The sequence below is a fragment of the Pteropus medius genome, unplaced genomic scaffold (genome assembly GCF_902729225.1).
Source record: "Pteropus medius unplaced genomic scaffold, Ma_sr-lr_union100, whole genome shotgun sequence".
NCBI classification, from domain to species: domain Eukaryota; kingdom Metazoa; phylum Chordata; class Mammalia; order Chiroptera; family Pteropodidae; genus Pteropus; species Pteropus medius.
In genome coordinates, this window is record NW_024340696.1 from 26,504,429 (window position 1) to 26,527,644 (window position 23,216).

A 23,216-nucleotide genomic window follows, 5' to 3' on the forward strand; every position below is an offset into this window, starting at 1 on the left:
TCCACCTCTCGCTAGGTCCTTCCACTGAGGGACCAGGTGGCAGCTGGGTTACTGCTCTTCCCCCGAAGATTTCTCTTCATCTCCAAAGACCTTCAGAGACCTCAAATGCTATCCAAAACCATCCTAGCCATGGCCGTGGACACATAATTTGATACAACCAAATGTATGAATCATTTGAGAACCGTCAAAACCCTGGAGGTATGTGTGATACCTCTAAATTTCCCTGTTTTCAGTTGTGGACTTCAGTGAATATGGACTGCCTCAGCTCAGGTCAGGTTTGGAAACCATCTTGAAGCAAAAAGGTTTAGTAAACATCAAAAAATTCTGTCCCTAGCACAGCCTAACGATCAGTCTCTGAATCTCCAAGTTTAATGTTTACGTGGTTGTCAAATCCTGGCTTGACACATCAAATCGGGTAATTTGCTGCTGGTTTCCTGAGTCACCCTCTTCTTACCAAAATGAGGCTTGTCTAGAAATAGTACAACTGAAATCAAGAGAAACTAAGATCTGGTCTATGAATTTGGGATGACATTTTACCTGTTAGTCTTGTAAATTTAATGCATATAAATTAAGGTCCTGGCTAACAGTGCTTCACTGAGGTAAAGAACAAGGAGTTACCAAATCCAAAAGCATATACCAATGTCACTGAGTCACCTGCGGCATTTATTCATGCATCCATTCGTTCATTTATTAATTCATCCAACAAATACCTGTTGACAACGCAGTGAGTGTCAAATACTGTGCTTAGGCACTTCGATTACAGATGAAAATAAATAAGACACGTCTCCTAATATATTCACCTACCATCGAGAAACAGGAAGGTAAAGAAGCAATAATAATATTTAAGATAGATGGTATAACAGAGGTTTCATATGAAATGCTATGAGAGCACCAAGAAGGAAAGAAATCAGTTCTCTTAGCAGGGTTGAGAGGAATGAAGTGAGGACAGGAAAAATATAAGAAGGTGATATCAGAGATAGGATTGTCCCAGGCAAAGCAGAACAAGCTAAATTCACAGAACTTGCAATAGAGTAGGTACGTGCAGGGATGTTTGGTGGCACATGGAGAAGTGGTAGGCCAGCCAGGCTGAAAGCAGGATCAGTGGCTTTCTGTTGTCTCTAAAAGCATTAAGGGGTGGTAGTTACAAGGATCTCTAGACTCCTAATGGACTCTAAATTATTTCCTTCTATTAACTGCATAGAATGGGTTCCTGACCTTGGTGTAATGCTCTTTCTCATTGTCATTTCAAAAGTACAACCAGAATCCTATTTTCTCTCATCCTTGGTCCCTCCATTGAATTTACCTTAAGCCAATGTCTCTACTACCATTCTTTTGCCAACAGCCTCGTATGCACCCTAATACCCACACTCCACAGGCTGCTTAGGTCTGTATGTGAGGTGGTTTCCAGCGATAATGCGCCTTGGCATATATCTAAAAATTCAGCCATTCTCCAAGGTGGCCCAAGCCATCTCGCTTCTCTACACACTAATCTCTTGCTTCTCTCAACTCCTTCATCACCTATTGCTTGTACTTCCAGTTTCAGCAAGCATTGATCGAATGATAGTTTATATAGTTTTCTCATTGTTTCATGCATATAAATGATTTCTGTACATTCCTGGAGGCCGGAAACTGTATTTCGTATGTCACTCTGCTCTTTACAGCACTTGGTGCAATATTGAACCCGCAGAGTGTACCTGGCACCTGTGACAATATCATTCACCATGGAGCTTACCCATCTCACCTAGGCTAATCACCCACAACTGGCGTCAGAGGTGCACATAGTTCTTAATTTTGGATATAAATATGTCAATATGATAGAATACTTTAATGAAAACTTTATACCATAAGAAGAGGGACAGCAATACAATCTGTTAAATGGAGAAAACACATTCCCTTAGTACACATTTTCCCCCAATTCTGACACTACAATTGGGTGAACAGAAGCCAAAGCCAACACTCACATGTACTCAGTCCTAATGCTCACATTTTGCTCTCTGGTACTGTTCTCCGCTCTAAATAAAACCAGGACTCCTTAGAGATTCCATAGCTTGTGGAGAGAGAAAGAGAAAGGTCAGGATTCGCTTGGAACATCTTATTATTACCAGAACAAGGATGATTTTAGGAATATCAGGGGTAGTGCTAAGAGGACAAAGAAACAAGTTGTAACAATTTATGAATCAATAATAACAATGGTAATAGAGTAAATTGAAATTATGAGACTCAGAAGACTAAAATAAAGTGCACCAAACTCTAGTTGTAATCATTTTAATACAAAAGAAGTATGAATAGAATAAAATATTTATTTTCGTTGATTTTAGTTTGTATAAAAGAGTTTATCTATAGGTATTTTGTTCCATTAAGTACTGATGTGCTCTTGTCTCTATCTGTCTAAATAGACAAGGGTGAGTACAGAGAAACTGTAAATAAGCCAACTTGTCCTGGAAAAATAGAAACTGACCCAGGAACAAAAAGCCCAGTTGTCACACATAATAAGCGGGTCCAATAGAATGGTCAAAAGTGATGAGTCTGTCAGATGTCTTTAGAGGAATTGTAATGTGCAGACTTGTTTTCTCAACCTGAAAGAGATGAAGCTTCTAGATGTGCCTAGTAAGTATATGGAGAGTTCAAGACACAGGTGCCTCCTTCTTCACAGGTAGAACTCCCAACTCTGTTGGGTAGGGTCCAGGGGCTTCCTGTGTCCTTATAATAGGCCATCTACTATGAGGGTAGACTCTAAAAGCCTGTAAAATCCATTCCATCCTTAGCTGAGCTTATAAAAGCCCCTCCTCCCAATACCGGAACATTCCCTGCACCTAGTAAGGGTACAGCAGCCAGAGTGATAGAGAGCCAAGACTCATATATTTAAGGGGAAGGAGGAAAGATACATAAAGCAAGAGCAGCGAATAGGCACAGTGAAGTGGGGGAAATACCCATTACAACCTGCAGGATTTGGAAAAACTACAACATTTGAACGCATGAGAGACGGGCACACTACAGAGGTATGAATAATTCAGCGGCTGGGCAGTTGCTCAGCTGTATCCTAAATCTACCTATTTTGGGGAACTGCCAGTCCCCTCAGCCAACACACGAAGAAGATTGAAGCTGCTTGTAACTCCATCCGGGACCACTGGCCTGGAGCTGCTCTTTGGAACGTGATCATCAGAGAGCAAGGGAAAGCAGGTGCCAGGCCCAGAAGAGTTAGGCCGCCACCTCTTGTTTCAGCTGTCCACCGGTTCCCTTTTAATTGAGTCCCCTACGCTGACAGGCCTTCCCCTTCAGATGACTTCCTTTCAGAAGACAGCCTTCTAGAGACTTTGAAGGCTGGCCCTGGGCCTGTCTCTCTCAGCTCCATTCTTCACCTTGCCCCTGCAATTTTCTGTATGAGAGGGGGCTGCTCCCCAAAGCTGTTTTCCAAGGTTGCTGTGACAGCGGGCTGCTGACTGGGTTTGCTCAATGGGAGGTGCTGGTATAAGTTTGGAGGGTAGAGTTGGCATGGATGAAATCAGGAAAGTTATCACCCTCTCCCTTTGCTTTATTAGGTCTCTGTTAGGAATTGCTTCTCTTCTGTGGCTCCGGCTCCTACCAGGGAGGCCCACAGCATCCCGCACTGTGCTGGGTGACCTGGCCCTGCCTTCTGCTACATCACCTCCTCCCTCTGTCCTTCTAGCTTAGGGGTGGTTGCAACCACAGGGACTGTGGTTAGTTGTCCAGCCTCCTGTTTTGTCTCTTTCATCACCGTACGAGTGTTTCTCTCCATTAAATACCCAGTGCCTTATATACTAAAGAGATTTCCTAGTTAGACCCCAACAGACATACACGGAAGAGGATGGCATCTGCCTGCCCTTTGGGTAGGTCAGTTAATGACTGGAAAGAATGGGAACCTTGTAAGAAAGACTCTTTTGGAAATGTCTTATCTTTCCGGATGGAGTCTGTCTATCTGTGGTTACACTTGGGGACATGCCTACATGCAAATCCATGGGTTGTGAGAAGGAATCTGGAAGAGGAAGGAGATAGGATGCTCTCTGCCATTGCTATGGTCAGCAAAATCATGGCTAAGAAAAATGAGAGAAAAATAATCAACATAAATGTTTAAGTTTACACAGTAGCATGTATAGCATGCTATCATATGGCAGGCGAGGAAGATACACATTACAAACATGTACACACATATGCATGCGTATGTACCTATACATACATAAAATTCTCTGTAAGTGTTTAAAAATAATAGCAATTCTCTCTTGAAAGGAGGGGGAACTGCAGTTCTAAGGACTGGAGAGAGAGAGAGACTTTTCTCTGCATGCTGTTTTCTACCTTTGTATTTTGTGTGTATTCAAAAAAGAAAAACAAATAAACCTAATCTACCATCTCATACTGTAGAGAAGAATGAATGAGTGACTCTGCTGTCTGCAGCTACTTGTCAGCCAGGGCCAGTTCCACTAGCTGTGGATGGTAGGATGTCCAGGTGCTCTGAACTCTGAAAGGACTGCAAATCAACAGCCGGTCCATGGGTACTACACTCCTCATGTGCCATGGTAATGTACATTTGTACTGACCAGGATGCCTAAGAATCCCAGTGACTTGATTGACTGGACCAGCAACCATTCCATAAGTGCTCGTAGCACATCAGGCATACTAACTAGGTGCCGGTGAAAATGACCCTGAACTTAGGGGGCTGGACTCCGGTCCTGGCTCTACTCCTAATCAGCTGAGAGGTGAAGGCAAGTCACTTAACCTCTCTGGGCCTCAGACATCTCATTTATACAAGTTTAGATCTCTGAACTCCCTGTCGAACAAAGCCCCAAGATTTGTAGGTAAAGAGACAACAAAATGTCAGATTTAAACAGTTTCTTACTCATGTGGATAGCAAAAGCAGGAAGAGATGGACTCTCCCAGTGTCCCTTGTCCCACAGGACAACACAGAAGAAAAAGGGGCCAGGTGACAGCAATATGAGAGGAGCCATCATGCTTCAGTGTAGCAGTTCTACAGCCTGCAGCTTTCCCCTGAAGGAAAGCCAGGCAAAAGCCTCACAGCTCATCAGCACCCAGGAGGCAATGAGAAATTGTCCTACAACAGCCTCTTGCGCTGATAGGGAGGCGAGTGGCAAACAGGCTTCCCATGCTCTCATGCCCCGGAAGGATCACAAAGATTCTGCCAAGACTTAGATCAGCTGCAGGCAAGCCTTGCCTGCATGGCCTCTGGGGAGACATTCAAGGTGGTTGGGGTGCCACAGCAGAGCCAGTCTCCTACACTCCTCTCCTGTCTTTGAGAAGCTAACCATTCGGTAGGGGAGAAGAGATATGTTATGGAAGGAGGACAGTTCTGAGACAACTAGTATCTCAAAGATGAGGACCAAAGAGCCCAGGACACTCAGAGAGAAGAGGTCTTGTGGGGCTGTGATTCTTGGGGGTCACAGGACAAGGAAGGAAAAGTCAGAGTTTAGGGCCTTGCAGCTCTTCTCCACCTCACCCTCACCAGGTCCTTACCTCCTGGCACTCGCTGATGGAGCCTTGTACCCTCCCTCCTTTGCTACTGACTCCAGAGAACATCCAAGCTCAAGGGGTCTCCTATAAGCAATCCCTGAGGTTTCCCCCCATTACCTGCTCCTCACTCATTCCAAGAGGTTCTCATGGGCTTGAACATAATAACAAAACTGACCTGCCTCTGATCTGGATGGAAGGTAGAAGGAGAACTCAAGATAAGTAAGTGAATCACAGCAAGTTTCCCTAGAAGCTTCTAACTTGGTGCCCCACTTGAAGATGGAGTCAGAGAAGTGGCGTTACTTGAACTTGGCTCATCTTTTCAAGAGAGAGCTCTATCCTCTCCCCAAAAGGCATCAGCCTCCAACGTATCATTCTCTTTATTTGTAACCTTGTCTGTCTTTCCCAATATATGAAAGCTCCCTGAGGAGGTGCTGTGTCTTGATCAATGTATCCCGCCTAATTCAGCATCTGGCACATCTTAGGGACTTAGCAAATGTTTATTGAATAATGATGTATGAATGAATGAGTGATCAGTAAGCCAGCCCCTCTTTCCGGACTCCCCCTCAGTCCCCACTGAGGTAGCAGGATCCAGCCCAGGGCACTTGCCACCGTGAGATTCAGAACTTTCCCCCATGATAGCCGCTTTCTAAAAATAAGGCCACCCCAGCAAGACACAGTGCACCATATGCTGCCAAGATGGACCTTCACCTACTTCACCTCTATTCGTTTTCATGACTCTGTGAGAATAAGTATGATCGTCCTTGGATTTACAGATGAGGAACTGAGGCCCCGAGAGGTTGCATGAGATCACTCATTAGTAGGCAGAACTCAGATTCCACCAAAGGGCTTTTTGTACAAATCCCTACAGCTACCTCCCGGGGTCAGCCTGAGAGAGCATGCGAGAACCTGCAACGGAGCTGGTTAGGAAGTACAGGAGGGAAACATAACCCTGCAAGCCATATCTCCCAAGTCCTTATAGGATACAAAGAGATGGCACTGACACAGCAAAAAGCTTAGGTGATATAAGGCAACTCAATCAACTCACTGACCTCATGATGACTGGATGGATAGAAGAGTACACTTATGTAATGAGTGCCTATGACATACAGCACGGTCCAAATTTTTTAAAGGTTATTAAAGAATATTGCGGGGAGTAGTAAGGCAACGCCTGCTGGAAGACACTTGTCTCTGCTGAGAGGTGGAGTCAATGACTCTCTATCAGTCTCTAAACTCGCATTGTACACTTTAAGGAATGGCACTTTTTAGGGCAGGTACAAGTATTTCTTTTTTTGCAAACCACTATTTCCTGTTTTGTTCTCTATTTATACTTTACATTTAATTTTGAGAAAGCACTGGTGGCTTGGTGTTTGGGTTGTTTCTGGTTCAATCTTATCTACAAAGAAACTCTTTTCGAGATGATTTTTTTGTAATATACACCAATCGTACACCTAGATTCCTTTAAAATACTTTGCTAAGAAAAAGGGTTAAAGCTTTAACATTAAAACAACAAGATTCAGATAACACAAATCACAACTCTCTAAATCAATGCCTTGCATGGTGCAAATCCATTCACCAGTCTTGGGGATTTGTGAATTCTTCAAGGATTCACACAGGCTTTTTTAGGCAGCAATGTTTCCAAAGCAAACATTTTTACTCAAATTTTCAGGAACACAGTTGTTCAAAATGAAGTTGAGAAATATGTAACTATGATATCTTCATTACGATACTCTTTGCAAAATGTTGAAGTATCTAAGGCACTCTGCTGGCACTATGTATTGAGACATAGCAACTCAATGTTTGCCCTCAAAAAACTCACTGTCTAAGAAAGATACGCCACCTTGGAGCAGTCAGCAGAAAACAATCAGGACTCAATGCCCTCCCCTCTTGTGCAAGTCATGGAGAGATGCATTTAAGAGGTGAAAGTCAAGAGCAAGTGCATAGTTATCTTGAAACTGATTTTGTTTTTCCGTGTTCGTTAGCTGAAATCTTTGCTCTTCCAATAGACAAAGATCATGTTTCTGTGGTCAAGGGGCCAGTGGGAAGAGAAAGTGTTCAGGGGCCAGCAAGTAAGGATCGGGAGAGCTGGCTTTGACTCTCAGTGATAAGTAAGTAGAACAGCAGTGTGACTCTTGGGTATCAGTGCCTTGACCTGCCAAATAGAGACACCAGTTCTTGTCACGGTCACATTACCAAGCTGCCTTGATGATCCGATGAGAAAATGACCATGAGAGCCCATCGTTATCTGTAAAGCCCGTGTGATATAAATTACTGCTCTTCCCAGACAAATGATTCTTATCTTTTGTTTCCTCTGCGAAGAACAGACAGTCAATAGGAACTCTATTTTCCAATCAACTTGTTTGCAGGTCCCCCAAAGACAACACACAACAAAAATCATTTATTTTCATTTACTAAGCTGAACAAATACACCCAAATCAATCCAGAGAACGCCACGCTCCAAATCCCTTTCTGCAGAGCATCACAGTAGTCTTGTCTTCTGGCTAGATGATACCCACCTCACAGGGGGAAGCGGTTACTGACACCCTGGCATCAGAGCTCTCTAGAAAGCTGTGAGGCTGAGGGGAAAGGCAGGGTACTTGGTACCTGGCACTGTCACCATCCATCATCTATACAGGCAGTTGCTGCACACTGACACATGCCCCCCCCCGCCCCCACCACTTATTTCACAAAGACCCCAGTATCTTCAAATATTAGAAATGCAAACTATCACCGGGTCTGGAAATAGAGTGGGTGAAGGGAGGGAGGGATTGGAACGAGGAGTACAGGAAGACGTTCCTCTGTGTTTGTTTTTCTAACTTAAAGGAAGGAAAACCAAACGCAGTCCTAATTTGCTTCTGATCACTGAGGGTCACAAGACTTCTCAGTTGTCCTGTTAGGTGCAATCACAGCATCAACCCACCAAGGACATGGGGGGCATCACTACTTCTCTGACCAGCGATCCCGATGGCCACCCTTGCACAGCCTGGTGGCCCCGCAGGTCTTATAATACTGAAAGGCCAGGGCCAAAAAAAGACATTCTTAGCCTCAAAAGGGTAGCACTGGCCAGCAATGAACTTTTATCCCCTTATGCATCCCTTTGATCATTCAAAAATATTATCTGGGCACCTATTGTGTGCCTGTCCTTATGCAGAACCCACTGGGGACATGAAGATGAACCCAGCCACTCTCAGGAGAAGGGAAGAAAAGCAGACCACCTACGGGTCATCATGTCTCCTCAAGTTCCAGCTTGCATCCCCTATCACACACACATGCACACGCGCACGCACACACACACACACACACGCACGCACACACACTCACGCCCCCTTCCGGGGTGTCTCACTGGGATGTTGTAGAGCTGAATTCTCCATGCTCATGTTGCCAATACAAAGCTTCTCAGTCTCAGTCTCCCAGATGGCTCTCCCTTGGTGGCACTTGCAGTTCACTTGAGAGGGAGAAGCACTCACAGTACGCACTCAATCCCAAGGAGGGCTGGCCAATAACCACGAAGACAGAACCTCTGTGGACCAGGCTGTCCTGCCAGCCCACGGCAGAACAGCTAAGTTTATCTTCGGGTCTTCCTCGAACAAACCCCTCCCCACTCAGAGCATCCCATCTTTGAGGCAGGATCCTCAATCCTTCCAGCCCTCATTAGTGATTTCTCTCACACTTGTGTCCTCTCACTTCAGAGGTGGTCCATAGGAGACACAGTTATAGCACAGGGCCCAGCTCACAGGACCAACAAGGCAACAAATGTGGATGAATAGATAAATGAACTAATGGAGCATGTAGATATACATATGTTACTTTGTTCAATTGTCATTACAAGCCTCTAAGGCAAGTATTATTAGGTACCTTCATTATACAGATGAAGAATCTTTAAATCTACAGAGATAATGTCTCAGAAAGGCTCCCTGCCTTGCCACAGGTTGCACAGCCGATGCCAAGCCCAGCCTCTCTCCACAAGCACCTGGATAACAAGAAGTTAGCTGCTGAGACCTAAGAAGTGTCATCTCCCAGGGCTTTTGTCTCTGGCTGCGAGACGTTGCATTTTGAAAGCTGACTACCAAAAGGTCCAGAAGCCTCGTACACACCCTGAGACAAGTCATCAATGTTATTAATTCCATATCTGGGCTGGGTAAAAGCTTATGTGACTTCTCGGGGCCTCACATACAGTGAATCCTCAGCAAATATGATTTGATTGGCTCATAAAAAGAAAGGAAGGGGAGGAATGATACAGTGATCCAATTGTGGCTTTCCACTTCTTGGTGGCTAAATGAAAGGTCAAAAAAGGGAAAAATAATGGCTCCTTTGTCTTGTTCTCTCTCCAGTGGGTTAGCAGTCAGCAAGCAAGTTTCCTGGATAATTTTCCAGATCTTCTCCCTTGTTAAAGGTCCCCTGAGACCATGCAATAGCAGTGAAACCAATTATTTACCAGCTTTCAAAGTTTACCTATTAAAAATCTGCAGCTATATGAATATTCACTGAACACTTACTAGGTGCAAGGCACTTGTGCCAGGCCCTGGAGATACAAAAGAGTGTCAAGACAAGCACAAGTGGAAGAGTACCTGCAGCCGCAGTTGTGCCTGGTCTAGGACAAACTTTGCCCCCTTACTGCAGGAAACGGGAAGGCAAGTCTTGGTCGAAGTGCAGAACGTGCTGTGGGTCACAAAGAGCACTACAGAATACAGGAATGCGTTGTGGGGCAAATTTTTATTTTTCAGACCAATATCAAGGATGGAATTAGCCTACCAGCTGGACTAAGGGACTATTTGTTTCTGTTTGCTGCATAAAGGGGAAGGATCTCAAACTGGAGGTGGCAGAACACATGACAAGAGAAGAAATGCCTGCCAGAGGTGACAGCTGCTCATCACTTTAGTGAGCTCAAACTTCTCCGAGCTCAGGCAAAATACCCCTCGAGCACAGCAGGTGTTTACAGATGGGGTCTCAGAGCCACTGTGGAACATTTCTGAGAAATCATGGAAAGGAGAAAAAGTACTAAGCAGGGCAGAGGAGCATATTTTACCCAAATTTTCAAAAAAGGTTGGATTCTGACTGAATAATCAGTTATGAAACTGATTATTAAACAAATAAATAAGCTCTTGCTAAAGAATGTGGTAATCACTAATATGGGAAACATTGGCTCCCAGGAGAAAAAGTCCCTGAAAGTTTAAGGCTTATCTTAACTAGATTTACTTGGCGGGAGAGGTGGGCCAATCAGAATTAGTTTGGAAATCAGAGGAAGACTATAATCATGAGCTGTCTTGTTACTGCAACGTATTTGGCAGAATTTCCCAAGATTATTTCGTGGATCAGATAGTGAATGTGAGCAGAAGGGTGTTACTTTGGGGTAGAATCCTAACTATTGAGACACCACACAGGTTCCAAATTGCATGACTAATGACAGTGCCGATGTGCAGGTTGTCTCTAGTGGCATGCCACAGGTCTCTAGTTTTAGTTATGTTCTCCCTGCTGACATGTATGAAGATTTGGAAGGCAATCCTATCAAATAAGCAGATGACGCAAGTCTGGGAAAGACAGCTAATGCTACAGATTACAGAATTAAGATGCAAAAAATTTTAGTTGGATGGACCAAAGCAATCAAATGAAAAATTTTAAAGATAGAATAGCTGATATATCATTCACAGATATACAGGAGAGACAGGTTTCCTGGGTGAAAAAGATCTAGGAATTTTAGTTAATGACAAGTCTTCTTTAGACTGTGATGTAGGCCATGTTATCAAAAAGCTCATGGGAATATAGACTGTAGAGTGCCCAGCTCAAGGGAAAAAATAACCCCATTGTTTGTGGAACATCTGGAATTTTACACTTGTTTCTGACGGCAAGAATTAATGTAAATATTAAACTCAAAAGAAGAGGAGCAGGGTATGTGGAAACTTTCCTTTGTGGAACAGTTGAAATAATTAAGGACATTTAGCCTGGAAAAAGGACAAATTATTCCAAGCAGCACCACAAGGCAGAGCCAGGACATAGTAGGCACCTGTGTGGTCCACTCTCACACTGCATCAAGAATTTAAATTACATTATTAGTTAAAAGAATGATAACTCAGAATTCTCATTACCTAAAATCAGTCTAACTCAAAGGCGGGAAAGCAGTGGTTAACGTGCTTCCTCACATTAGCAGCAAGAAGAACTGATGGATAGCATGTATTACAGCCAGTGGCTATTTATTCTACAGGAAACCCCTGCACGCGCATGAAACATAGAACTAATAACTGGGAAACATATTGGACAAATGAATGCTTAACACGAGCTGAACAATTGCAGGACAGGACATTTTTGGGCCCCTCCTTCCTGCTTCTAGGAGGGTGTCTTTCTCACTGTGAACCAGACGGGGTCCCATTTTTTCTGCTTTTATCTCTTCTGTCACTTCTTTGCAGGATGAGTTGCACCTTTCTATCGGGGGTGCAAATCCCAAATTTAAGAAGCCCAGTTAAGTAAGGACATTAGAGCCTATCAAAATACAAAGGTCAGTATAGGAAAATAAAAATGTTTCATCCGTCCCAAACATCAGTCTCTTTTTACTATGGTCTTATTATCAGTTTCTTGTTATATTTCGTAATACATTTTTAAGAAGTATCTTTGCTATGAGACCTGAGGGGCAGAAGTAATCAATTAAGATGAAACCAAAGATGTAATCACAGCAGAATGACTGGCACAAAGAAGACACTCAGTAAATGATTGTTGAATTGGTTTGCACTGGATTGGGTGGAACTGAACAGATTTAAATTGAAGCGCCCAGGATGAGGCATTTAATAAGCCTTCCTCTAATTGAACTGGACTGGCAAAATAAATCATGGGAAATCCATATTCTGGAATATGGTACAGTCTTTAGAAAGACTAACTGCTCCCTGCTCCCAGAGTACCCCAGAGGGGTACAAGCAGGCTCCTCTGTGCGCAAATAGAGAACTGTCTCCAGGATTTATTGTTCTATTAGAAAACAAGAACAGAAAGTAGCCAAAGAGTAGGTATGTATATCCCATTTGTATGTTATACAAATGTATACAAGAAAAGGCATATATTTTTAAAATACATTTTGTTTAGTTTATCAATTAAAATCTACTCGAGTACCCCAGACAGATGGTTGAATACTTAAAACTTTATTTTTTGATAACCTAGTTGAGTAGTATATTAGCTTCCTAGTGCTGTCATAACTAATTGGCACGAACTTGGTGGCTTAGAACAACAGAAATCTATCTCTCACAGTTCAGGAGACCAGAAGTCTGAAATTGAGGTGTCAGGCAGGGTTGGTTCCTTCTTAGGGCCCTGAGGGAGAATCTGAGAATCTGTTTCCTGCCTTTTTCTAGCTTCTGGTGGTTGCCAGCAATCCTTGGCATTCCTTGGCCAAAGCTACATCACTCTAATCTCTTCCTGCATTGTCACATGGTCTTCACCACTCTCTGTGGTCTCTGTATCTCCATATGGCCTTCTTATAGTTACACTAGTCATTGGATCTTCAACCCACCCTAATCCAATATAACGTCATCCTAACTAATAACATCTAAAAAGATCCTATTTCCAATTAAAGTCACACTCTGAGGTTCCAGATAGACATGAATTTTGGGAGGACATTGTTCAATCCAGTACAAGTAGTATACATCAACCTTTCAGTTTGGGGAAATACTGCCTTTTATCTTACCAGCTAGAGTGGTGTGTTAACTTGAATATGAATTTCTATAGAAGCCTTTTGCTATAATTTAAGGAATTTTTCTTTCTATACCTTCTGGGAATACAAAGAAAATCTGAAAGCCCTTCTTGTAATATTACCATAATTATTTACCCTCAGGCTAATTTGTGAAGTTTTTTCATTTAAATTTATATTTTCTAAATAAAAAAATTTTTTAATTGAGGTACAATTTACATATAGTGAAATGCACAGGTCTTAACGGTGTAATTTAGTGAGTTTTGACACACCAGTGTAATTCATACTTCAATCAAAATATAAAATATTTTCATCATCTTAGAAAGTTCACTTATGCCTCTTTCCAGTCAGCCCCACTCCTCCAAAAGCAACCAGTATTCTGATTTCTATCACCATAGATTAGTTTTTTTGTTCGTGCACTTCGTATATGTAGATCATATGATATATACTCTTTGCATCTGGCTTCTTCATTAGCTCATAAACATATTTTTGCATACATCGGTAATTCATTTCTTTTTGTTGCTGAGTAGTATCCCATTGTATGAATACACCACAATCTGTTAATCCTTTCACCTGTTGATAGACATTTGGATTGCTTCCAGTTTTGATACTTTGAATAAATCTGCTAGAAACATTCATGTACAAGTCTTTCGTGGACATATGTTTTTCTTTTCTTGGGTAAATACCCAAGAGTAGAATTGTTGGGTCATAAGGGAGATTAGTGTTTAATTTTATAAGGAACTGCCAAACAATTTTCCAGTGGTTGTATCGTCCTCACTGCACCAGTGTAAAAGAGGACCAGTTGCTCCATATTCTCATCAATATGGGTACTGTCAGTCCAATGGATGGAATTTAATTAGCATTTTCTAGATGCATAGAATGTTGATGAGCATCTCTTTATGTGTATGTTTGTATACCTTCTGTTTGAAGTGACTGTTCAAGTCTTTTGCCCAAATATTTATTGGGTTGTTTGCCTTTTTTTATTATTGCCCTATAGGAGTTCTTTATATATTTTGGATACAAATTCTTTGTCAAATACATGTAACTGCAAAACTCTCCCAGTCTATAGCTTGACTATTCATTCTCTAGTGTTTTTTTTTTAATTAATTAATTTTTTTATGGTGACATTGGTTAATGAAATTCTATAAGTTTTAGCTGTATACTTTAACAGTAAAGTATATATATATATTTACACTGTGTGTTCACCTCCCATATCTAACTAGTGTTTTTTAATGAGCAAAGTTTTTTTAAAATGAAGTTTAATATAGCAACCTCTTGTTTTATGATTAGTGTGTTTGCAGCCTCTCCAAGAACACATTTTCTATCCCAAGATCATGAAGATACTCTTCTGTTTTTTTCTAATTATGAAGCTCTGTGGTTTTACCTATTATAGTTTAAGGTATATAATTCATCTCAAATTAATTATTGTGTATGGTATGAGATAAGGTTCAAGATTCATTCTTCCCACACACAGCTATAGTCAATCATCCCAACACAGTTTGCCGAAAAGAGTTTTCTCTCTCCATTGAACTGCTTTGGGGCTTTTGTCAAAATCAGTTAACCATATGAATTTGAGTCTGTTTCTGGACCTTTTATTCTATTTCATTGATGCATTTGTCTATACTTATTTAAATACCAAACTCTTATGTTTACTTTATAGTAAGCCTTAAAATGAAATAGTGTGAGTCCTCCAACTTTATTTTCCTTTCCCAGAATTATTTCATAATTTACATTTGAATTTCCATAGAAGTGCAATAAACCTGCTGATGTTTTTATTGGGAATACATTGACTCTAGCAATCAATTTGGGGAGAATTGACATTTTATCAATATTGGGTCATACAACCCATACACAGAGTATATGTCTCCACTTATTTATGTCTTCTTTAGTTTTTCTCAGAAATGTTTTGTCTTATATTTTATTTTTCAATTCTAGAATTTCAGCTTTTACTAGTTTTTATGTATTTTTAGAGTTGCCATTTCTCTTCTGAAATACACATCTCTTTTCTTTATATTATCTGATATATTTATAATAATTATTTTAAAGTACTTATCTGATAATATATCTGGCCCACTTGTGGATATATTCCTATCATCTATATTTTTTCATGATCATGAGTAAATTTTCCTGCTTCTTTACATCTTTCTCCCTCTTTTAAATTGTACTCCAGGAATTGTGTACAGAAAAACAGTGGAGAATGGAACATGATTTTTTACTTAGTTTTATTTCCCAGAGTTGCAAGCCCTTTCCTGTCAGGTGGTTATTCAGGTTTACCTAGAATCTAACTGAGCTGGTGCTGAGCTGTAGCTTTATTCAGATCAAGTTTACCTGTGATTTGCCCAACTCCCAACTGGTTTCCTCAATTTTGTGTTTACCTTTGAATTCACCTCTTACAGGGCCCCAGAATCCAAAAACCAGGAGGATGTTTGAAACTACATAACTTTTCCCTGCCTACCAGCCCCTCATCCACTGACGCTAAATTCAGAAAGGGGGAGATGAATTTATTGGGTTTTTTATGTATGTATTTTTGTGCCACTTATTAATTTATTGCTTGTCAGCAACAAACGCACCTTTCTTTACTCTACGCTGTGATACTGGGGCTGGATTCTGCAGACGATATTTCTCCATAGCCAGTTGGCTGGGTGTTGGGCCCTGTCAACAGAGGGCATTGGAGAGACACTGCAAACCTGGAAGAGAAAGAAGGGGCTTTTTCTTCTTTCAGTGTTTTGTTTTTCTACTTGGTGGCAAGTAGATCAGCATGCAGGGGTCCTGGCAGAGTTGCCTGGAGGAGGGCGGTTCTTTGGTCCAGCAGCAAGTGCTCTCCAATGTGTGTCAACACACTGTCTCCACAGAGGTCCGAATGTCAGCCTTGCAGGGGCCCCTTCTTTAGTTTCTAAGTTTCTTCATTATTTACTTTTCCTTCAGCTATAGGGGTAGTCACTGCTCTCTGCGATTACTACTTTAGAGCTCTCCTTTACCTCTTTGAGTAGTTAACCACTTTTTATGTAGTTAGCAATTCTTTATATGAAATCTTCTCTATTCAAATTTCTGGTGTGAGTTGTATCTTCTGACTAAACCCCAGGGTTTTTCAGATTCCAGTCTCTCCTACCAGCACGCACTGTTGTATAAAGCGCGACTTATCTCTCCTTGTAAATTCTCTGTCATTTGCAGGCCCACTCCTCCATTGCAGTCCCAGGTCATAATTTCACTGGTCCCCAGGCAGTATTATCTTTGCACACACTATTCCCAACTCCTGCAATCTTTTCTCAATCTCCCTTCTCTGGCCTGGTACACTCAAAGTCAGCCTCCCAGATGGTTCACAGGGCATCTCCTTCGGGAGATCCTCGCTCCTACATCTACCTATACCTGCCCACTCCCCAGGTGTAGAAGCTACTGTTCTCTGCTACACCTAGGAAGGCCTCATTTCTCTCTGGAATATAGTTCATCAGGGTTTCTCCATATCTATTACTTTTTGTTAATCCCATAGAAAAGAATGATTTTGTTTTTCCAGGTTATTCTTGTTGCTCCTCATGACCAAAAATCTTTCGTGCTCTATATCCTAATTGGAATCAGAAGCCTCTAGGTATTCTTGCATATGCAAAGAAAAGTTTTAGAGGGATACACTGTTACAGGGCCAAGAATTGAGAAATGTGGAATGGGAATGGGTGAGCACATTAGAGGGTAGAGAGAGAAAGTCTTACTTTTTATTGTAATTTTCATTGATTCATTTATTTATTCAACAAATATTAGGTGCTCAAGTACCTACTACGTGCCAATGTTCTGGGCACTAAGAATATAGTATGAACAACAACAAAAAGTCACTTCATTTCGTGGAATTTAAATTCCACCGAAGAGAGACAGACAATAAATAAACAGACAAGCAAATACATAATAACCCAGGTGATAGTAAATGTTATAAAACTAAATTAAGGGAGATAACTGATAGCAGTGAGGGTGCTATTTTTTATTGATGGTCTGAGAAAGCCTCTCTCATTAAGGAATGCTTGAGCAGAGAGACTTCAAGGAACTTGGGGAGTGAGCCATGGGGCTTTGTGAGAGACGAGTGTTCAAGCAGAGAAAACAGCAAGTGCCAAAGCCTTGTGGGGGGTATGAGGACAGTACGGAAGCTAGGAAATTGGGCATAGAGTGACTGAGGAGAGGAGTGGGCAATGAGGTAAAAGAGAGAATGGGAGACCAGAGCATTCTATGCCCCGTAGGCCACTTATGAGTACCGGTTCTTTCTCTGAGCGAGATGCAGAGGCACCGGGCGTTTCTGAGCTGAGCAGAGAAGTGATCTGACACATTTTTAAAGGCTCACTCTAGTTGCTGTGTTGAGAACATAGCTACGTGGATTCTGTACTAATTTACTAATTTTCATTTTAAACATGAATATGTGTGGGTACAACTTGTGTAACTTGAAAAAAAATAATTAAAAAATAAATAAATAACCCTCAACAGCTTGCTACAAAATTAAGTCCTGGCAGAATGCCCACATTGTTCCAAGGCCAGGCCCCATGGGAAGGCAAGATAGTCCAGGGCTCCATTCTTCAATTTTAATTTCAGCCTTTCAGATGCAGGATGCCAAAGGAAAGTCCAGAGGATACAGGAGAGAACGTGGACCAGATTCAAATTGTAATGTGTTGTTTAAGCATTACAAGTAGACCTAATATACGGAATCAAAACACACTACTTTATTGTATATCTAGGTATATATGTGTATATATATATATGTGTGTGTATAAACACACATGCAGAGATACACACATCCATTTAATTTTAATTAGCTAGCTCTCCAAGCTTCTCCTGTTAGCAGAAGACATTATCCTGTTGTCTCATTTTTTTTCTCATCCCTTGAAGGAAATAGTGTGGTAAAACTGGGGTTCTCAAGGCAGTCCAGAGCTGAGCAGGACGCCTAGCCTTTATCTGGGAGAGGCCCTGCTCCCTCCCCAGCCTGTGTCATGAGAACCAGCACAGGCCACCCAGTGGGGTTGAGGGTGGGGCATGGGCTGGGAGTCAAATTCATCTCTCCTCCTCATCCTATTTATGAGTTATTTCTATATTTGGCATAGGAGCATCACCTCCATGTTCACTGTCCCCACATGCCTTGGTTCCTGCTTGCACATGTGGGAGGTGGAAGCCAGCTCTGTTGCTGGACATGACTGCAATTTTGACTTCTTCCTAATCTTGAGCTGAACTCTGCCTCCCAGAGACTTCTCTGCCCTGGCCTTACCTCTATCTTCTGGATTTACATGGGGAGTCCACTCTCCCCTCCATATGGAAAAATAAGTCTTGGTACTTCTAGAGGAGGTTTAGGTGAGACTCTCACCTTCAGCCTGTCTTTCTCACTTTACCCCTCTGCAATCCAGATGCAGAGTATACTCCCAGTGATCCAGAGACAGCGTACTTCAGCTCCCTGGAGTCCCTTCCCACCTCCCCGCTGGCCCTGGTGCACTCAAAGTCATAATTCTGGATGATTCCGAGGGCATTTCCCTGGCAAGACTCCCTCCTCACCTCGTCCAGCAGAGGGCCACTCCCTTCCCGCATTCCCAGGCACTTTGTGGGTACTCCTCCCACAGCTCACTCTCAGTGCACAGGAATTACGTGGACTTGCCTGGCTCCTGCAGGAACTACCTTGGTATCCCTCAGGCCTTTCACAGGGTTGAACGTAAAGCCGATGCTGCAAAAGTATATGCTGAGTAGATCAATTAATTAATCGAGCAACTATCTATTTTCACATGACCAGAATCCCACATTAACGTTTTTTCCAAGCCTTAACAAAGATGCAAAAATAGAAAAGTCAAGGCATATTTTCCTACCTCAGAAGACTGTATCAGATACTTTTGGAACAATCAACAGCCCCTATCTACCCACTCCCAACTTCCCGGAGGACAGAGGCAGCTTGTGGAAGAGAAAGAGAACAAGGATTTATCAAGTGGCACTGCCACATGCCCAGCCCTGACACAGTGCCTCTCATTGATCACCTGGTTGGATTCCCACAATTCCCTCCGGAGGGAGGGCTCATTGTTCCCATTCTATAGATGAGGATCTTTGGCGCCGTGTAGGTTGCACAGGGTCTGTGACACTACAAATGGTAATGTGGAGATGTGCGCTTGACCCTAAAGCCCTCCTTTTCCACAGCACAGTATGTCTCTGAGAAGGAAAAACATAGGGAAGAAACAGAAATTAACCAAGAGAGATTATGGGAAAGTGAAGGCAGTTGGAGGTCAATTAGATAAAAGGGAATAAGAACGGTAGCTGGAGGCGAGTGTGAGTGTAAGATCACATTGAGGTTCCTCCTCCTTCTTCACATTCTTCTTCTTTAAATCCTTCTTTTAAATAGAGGAGACCTACGTGTGTTTGTAGGCAGAGGGGTACCAAGGAAGAGGAAAAGGTCGATTGTCGAAAGAGCTAAGTGGATAAAGGTCTTGGGAAAGATGTTTGGGTTGGAGGGGGACACAGGTAGGTGGGTTAGCCTGGAAGAAGAGGAGGGGTTTTACTTTCGCAGATTCATCGGGAAGGAAAGGAGGGAGGGAGATTAACATTTTCAAGTGGCAGCTAGAGCATGAGTGAAGGCTTTGCACATGCCAACTGAGTTTATCCTCACAATCAGCCTGTGCTATAGATATTACTACCTGTCTTATAGGCAGGGAGATGATGTGTGTAGGGAGAAGAGAAAGGTGTTAGTAGCCTTAAGGGAGGAAGGGGTGACTGGAGGTTTGAGGGGTGTGGAAAAGGCATGGAATCACTGTTGAGGGTGCTACAATCAAAACCATATGACCCCCAAACCTAAATATTTGCTATCTGGCCCTTCTCAGAAAACGTTGCCAGCCCCTCTAATACACCATCCGCTCTGTGAAGACTAGGACCACATCTTACTTTTCTATGTATTCCAGGACCGTGCCTGAAATATAGGGATGTTGATAGATATTCAGAAAGTATAAATGAATGAGAAAACATTGGATACCATCTTGTTTAACAGCATGCTTATTCCCACTAATGTGAGAAAGATTGAGATTGTGGCCTTTTGAAAGCAGCACATCCTGCCATTTTTATACCCTCATTTTTAAAAAGGCGAGGAATGGCAGCCACGCAGGAATATTTAATGCAACACCTTAAAACTCTTTGACACTGAACTGATTTTATAGGCCTTGATGTTTCTGTTAGATGAAAGCTGCCAAACTATACCTGAAAACCCCAGTTATGCCCAGACCCAGCCAAAGTCACATTTTCGACTTGACTGTGTGTTCTTCTAAACTATAAATTTTCCAGCTTAGCTAAGTGAAGAGTGACGTAAAGTTTTACATATGTGGTGAGTTATTTTATGGGTCCTCGGATCTAAGAGCACATAGCAGCTGTAATATGGGCAGTGAGGCCTGATGAGAAATCAGCCTGATTCAGAAATATAATATTCCTAATTATGATAAGAACGATGGCATTTAAAGTGACAGACATTATCTCCAGGGGAACCAGGACTGGTGGGGGATCGAAGCACGAGAGCACAGGATTCACGGGGAGAAGGCCACAGTTGGGAGGTCTAGATCTCTATATTCCCCATCAGCCTCTGAAGAACGTCTAAAGAAATGCCCTTCCCTTTCTCTCTTTTTTTCCCTTGTTGAATAAAATAGGATATTTTACCCCAGGGCCAGGTGACACCACAGAGGGTGCTGTCCCTACTACCTTCTCTACTTTCCCCAGACAACTTTTAACTTAGAGGGCCCCTTCTCAACTCAAGAAGGAAAGACAATCGAAAAGAGATTTTGTTCCTAATAGACGAGCAGGAGCTCAGTCGACAATCCATGTGCTAAATGATAGAACCTGAATAGCTTCAATTTATTGCGTACTCCCTGTGGGCCAGGCAATAGACAAAGCGTTGGGCACATCTTAGCTCATTTGCTCCTCATAGCAACCTGTGCTGTAGGTGTTATTGTCTGCATTTTAACAGTGGGAAAGCTGAGGCTCAGAGAGATGAAAAGAGGTGATTTTGCCACCTAGGCAGTGGCAAGGCTGGGATTTAAACCTTGTGCTGCCTGGACACCGATGCTGTACCACAGAGCCTCATGTACAAGGGAGCAGCTGCCCTCAGAGTTTTCTCTAAATCAGGAGAAGACACACACACACACATGGACGCACACACATGCACACACAGAGTTAAACCCCAACACGAGGGAGCAGAGGACTAATACAGACCTGAATGGCCCTCTGAGAAGAAGCTCTGGGTGGGAGAAGGGCAGCGGGGTTTCCTGGAAGTGATCCTCAAAGGGCAGGAGACCCACTTCTGGACCTTGTGGACACTTGCCTGACTTTGCCTGGCTAGAGTAAGTTATTCCATGTTCCTCATCCATTAGCCCATCAGAGGTGTTCAATAATTATTTGTCAAGTTCACTAACAAATGAAAGTAATACCACCAATTGGTTTCTGCTTCTCCACAAACATAATGAGACCCAATAACCACCATCCAGGGCATAAACTGGGTGGTTCCACTCCTTAGTGCTGGCCTCTAAAGGGCCCACTGCTCTGCACCTTGTCTTCCAAGACTGGGTTCCCAAAGCCAGCACTTGCTTCCCTGAACCATCACGAAAGTGGCTGCCTTTGAGTATTTTGTCCCCATCCTGGCCCAGCAGTGAGTCCCTTACCTACATTTAGTCCCACCACCTGCCACTGAAGCTCTGCACCCTCCAACCTCAGGCTAAAGGTGAAAGAAGTAGGGATGGAGGCTCGGTGCAAACACACTGTCATTCTCAAGGCTACATCACTGACTTGAGGGCAGTGGCCACATCTTTCTCTTGGTTCCTGGCTCTTTGTCCATACGGTGCTGGTAGCTGGGCAGAGCTTTTCACCCCATAAGAATCAATCAGCCTGTCCAATGGCAAAAGTTGGCTCCCCTCACCCTGGGGCTCAGGTGCTCCTGTTCAATAAGTAGCTGGCAGCCAGCAAATGTTCATTAGCAATGGGGAGGAAAGAGAGGGAAATTGAAATGTGTCTTAGGGGACTGGAAAATTATTTGGTGAAATGTTTCTAAGCTTTTTCTACTTAATACTCATAAATTTCAGGGGCCATGCGTGCTAACAGCTTTTGATTTACAATGTCTTTATTCCTGCATTGTATTTAAGCCAAATTATGAAAAGGTAATAAGGGTAAAAAGAGCCTTTTAAAAATGCTTTGGGATCCATCTTGGGGTTAAGCCATTTCTGTCAGTGTTTGCCACCACTTTGTTAAAACAAGGGCTCTGAGTGCTGACAGCCAGAGTAGCTAATTGGTGTTGGACACCAGCCCACCAGGAGTCCTCCTCTTCCAAGGAACTTTTTCCTCCCCACTCCCAGCCCCCTGCCTCCAGTAAGACTGTTTAATGGCTGCTGAGGGCCAGGAGGAAAGCATGCCTTGGGTAAGCTTTGTGGGACCAGGTCTCACTCGGCTGCCACAGCACAGAGATATCCCCAGGTCCCGTAATTAAAATGCCTACAGTCAAACCAGTATGCTCCTGTTCCACTGTCCAGGGGTTGCAAAGCTCCCTGCTAATGCTAAACACAAATTAAGAAAACACTGCGTCAGCCCTTCTTGTTTCATTACAATGTTATTGTCATATTTATTATCACAATTCCCTATAGGACCCTGGTTGGAATATCTAAAAAAATGAGTTAAGCTCTCTCCTTGGCTATACGAGGAAAACGCTTAACCATCTCCCCGAGGCACATGTAAACTTTGCTATTTGTGCTCAAAGCAACCCCACCCCCACCCCCACCCAAGACAAGCTTTCGCTCTGGATGGAGACAACGTTCTCTCAAACTGTAATTATCTTCCATTCATGCTACCGTAAAATGACTAGGTTGTTGCCACTGCTTTCATTTCAAAGAGCAGTTCTATTATCCGTTGACTAAAATGTAACAACCTACGGCATTTCCATGAATTAATTACAGTCTGGGAAAACAAACACAAACTTCACCCATGACGTTTTTCTAAATTACATTAGCCTAATTGCTTGATACCAGAATTAAGTTTACTTTTGCAGTCCCCCTCAATCACTCCCCTCCCTCTTTGTGTCTGTCAGACTGCCTGCCTCCTCCATACTTATTTGCAG

At 42.7% G+C, this 23,216-nt stretch overlaps 1 protein-coding gene across 6 annotated transcripts in view; it reads right to left on the bottom strand.

The window, feature by feature from the left end:
• SCML4 (Scm polycomb group protein like 4) overlaps positions 1-23,216 on the bottom strand; it is an 89,676-nt gene that overhangs the window by 51,289 nt on the left and 15,171 nt on the right. The gene's annotated exons all lie outside the window — the stretch shown is intronic.